The sequence below is a fragment of the Garra rufa genome, chromosome 8 (assembly GCF_049309525.1).
Source record: "Garra rufa chromosome 8, GarRuf1.0, whole genome shotgun sequence".
Taxonomy (NCBI): domain Eukaryota; kingdom Metazoa; phylum Chordata; class Actinopteri; order Cypriniformes; family Cyprinidae; genus Garra; species Garra rufa.
Window position 1 is genome coordinate 23,362,383 of NC_133368.1, and position 3,746 is coordinate 23,366,128.

Genomic DNA, 3,746 nt, shown 5'->3' on the forward strand with positions numbered 1-3,746 from the left:
CAACTTCTGTCGCGAGCAACGCGAGTGAAGCGCCGCCGTTACGGTGTGTTCACACGGGGCGCAAGCGTCAACGCTTCCCATTGACTTTGAATGGGTGACGTCAAGCTTTGCCGAAAGGAATTGTGGATCCGTCGGCGGCGCTTCACTCGCGTTGCTCGCGGCAGAAGTTGAGAAATTTTCAACTTCTGCCGCGAGCAACGCCAGTGAAGCGCCGCGTCAGCCAATCAGATCGCTCTATGCAAATACAGTGGCCAGGCGGCAGCCAATCACGTTCATCCTGTTCAAGAGCAGCATTTCATTGGCTGACGCTGCTATGACCATAAACGTCAGCCACGCCTTCCGTTAAGCGTTGACGCTTGCGCCCCGTGTGAACACACCGTTAGGTGGCAGCAAGTGAAATATTGAGTCATGGCTTTAAACGATTCGTTCAGACGGACAATTCATTCAAGAAAGAAGCAAGTGCCTGTCTTTATGAATGGACCACTAAATCATTGACTCAAATGATTCATTCAGAAATGCCGAATTATTCAGTAACGAAACACAGCTGTGTGTTGCTCAGAGATGCGTGACTGTTCTGCTGTGATCTTTGTTTTGAACTATGTTCGTTAACCAAATCGAGCAAAAACAGTCAACACTGACAATATTGTACTCTGAACTCTTGTATAAAATCAATGTTAAATGTATAATCATGGTTTTCAGGGAAAACAGCACTATCTTGGTTGTGTCATGTTGCTTAACTAGGCTATTTGTTATAAATCTTCTGTGTGCAGTTGTGTTCATTTGTGTTGATATCTATTATCAATTTTATGACTGCTGTAAATGTTATCTGCCACAAAGATGGCACTGTTTTCGTTTTTTTCCTCGCAAGATGAACAGTCAATCGACGGGTTTTCTTTTATTAACGCCCACAGCATGGATTTCTGTTCAATATTAAAACATTTTTATTTTTCCTGCAGTTTTAGATTTATGTACTTTTAATTTAGCTATGAGGTCACGCTGTGACGTATCGATCTGCTGTTGGTCACACGTTTCACCACGTGACTGATGCGCATTGGAAGGTCAGAGTTCACCAAACGCTGAAACGCAGCGAAACGCCGAACTTTTCGCAAGTGCTTGCTTTTCTAAATGGAAGATTATGAAGAAAAGAAGACGCCAGACTCCACGCTGCAAATGAGCGATTAAGCGATGCAGCTGCTAACATGAGTAACGTTACAGAAAGCGATGTGCCGCGGTACAGTTTGATACCGCGACCGAGTATCAGTGCCTACTAGCCCACCAACTCAAGGATTCGTATTCGCGGGTATGATGGAAGAAGGCCAGTTGCTCCTGTCATGTGGTGCGTGACAAACTGGAAACAACAACAACAACAACCACAGTAGTAGTGGTAGCAGCAATTTAGGCTTTCAGGTTAAGCCAGGATCAGGTCATACCTCATTTAGGACAGTTAAGTATCTTTTATAAATGTTACTGGTGAGCATCTTCACACAAAACAAGTTTAAACAGTCTACACCTGCTTTTTTACGTTTTATGCATTGTCTGTGAATCTGGGATAGAGTAGTAGCAAATAATAATATAATATTTAGGATAAAAAATTATGAATTTAAAATAACACAGCAACAATAACAAAACAGAAAAATATTTAAGATATGAGTTTAAAATAATATCAATAATACAATTGATTAATATTAATTGTATAATAAAATAACACACAATAAAAATAGTTAAGATGATTTAATAAATAATAACAATAATGTAATATGAAATAACAAATAATAATAGAGTATATAATAATAACATAAAAGTAACTAATTATAATATTATACAATAAATACAATAAATTAACTCAAACTAATGAAAAAAAAATGGAATATGTATGAATATAGAAAATAAAGAATGACTAGTAATAACAAATAATTAACTGCCTACTGGCCAACAACAGACTTGGTAGTCTTTGAATCGCAGCTTCACTCATCACAGAGCTTGATGAAGCACTTCAGTGGGTGATGGATTGGCCTCTGTAGTCAACTTCTTGTGGGATTGCTGTCTTGGATGGCGGTGGATAGGGTTGGGTTGTGAGAGCTGTCTCATCACACCATATTAATGGGAATGACCACGGCGTCAGGTGGTGTGACTCTCTCACTCGCCCAACTTTCACCTGAAGCACTCTTACCACAGCGAGACGCTGCTTTAGATTCTGGCACTGACAGTGACAGACCAATAGTGAGGCATCGCTCGGTGGGTGACGGATGGTGTCAATGACAGCTTCTTGCCAGATTGTTGACTACAAAAATGACTTGATACAAAACAATTGCACTGACATTTTTAAGATATGCCAGTTCAAGGTTCTTTCAGTTAAAACAGCCTAGACATGCATTTTAGTCTTATGCCTTGCCTGTGAAACCGGAGGATAGCAAAGCAAATAATAACAATAATAGAAAATTTAGGATAAAAATGAATTTAAAATAACACAGCAACATTAATAAAATAGAAAAATAATTAAGATATGAATTATTAAATATATAATAAAATAATTAGTTAAGATGATCCATTAAATAATACCAATATTATAGAGTAGCTTACAATAATAATAGATTATATATTAATAATATGAAAATAACTGTAATGGTAATATACAATGAATACAATATAAGTTAACACAAAAGAAAAAAATAACAAGAGAATATATATGAACATAGAAAATAAAAAACATCTAAAAAATGCTAATATCTCAGCTTCACTCATCACAGAGCTTGATGAAGCACCTCAGTGGGTGATGGATTGGCCTCTGGTAGTCAACTTCTCGTGGGATTGCTGTCTCGGATGGCGGTGGATAGGGTTGGGTTGTGAGTGCTGTCTCATCACACCATATTAATGGGAATGACCACGGCGTCAGGTGGTGTGACTCTCTCACTCGCCCAACTCTCACCTGAAGCACTCTTACCATATAGCGAGACGCTGCTTTAGATTCTGGCACTGACAGTGACAGACCAATAGTGAGGCATCGCTCGGTGGGTGACGGATGGTGTCAAAGACAGCTTCTCGCCAGTTTGTTGACTACAGATGAATCTGAAGAATATTAGTACAAAACAAAAAAAGTAAAATAAAATAGATAAAAAATATATATATGCTGCATAGTATTCATTGTATAAATTATAAATTAAATAGGTTAATTCTTGTTAAAACTATAAAGTTGTTATTTTCCCCAATTATTCTCCCCAAGGAACCCATGGATTCAGGGGGTCTGGTAAAACTCAATGGACTCAGGGGAGACAAGAGAGACAGACTCCCGCTGCAACTTTACCTGCAAGTTTTACTTTTGATAAAGATTTTAATTTTATTATTATTTTATGTCATACTATTTATGTTGTTTTATAAGGAGAGACTGCCTCCCTTGCCTACATGGAGGAAACGCACCTGGTATGTATGTATTTTACAGTTTACTCTGGCACTGTTATCGGTTATGAACTCTGAATGGTTTACTATTATCATAAAAGTAAAAAACGGAAATACACACCAAAATTAGAAAGTTTACCTTTGACTTTTTGAGTGGAAAATCAACAGTGGATGTAAGGGTTGAGTGGAAAATGGAAAAATACAGGAATATATCTTTTGTGTGAATAGCTAGTACAAACATCATTTGAAGAGAACATTAACAAAGTCCCTTGATTTTCATGTTGAATCATGATGTATATATTTGAGCCAAAACAACTTAATTTTTTTAGAATATTTTTATTATCAGTAAACAA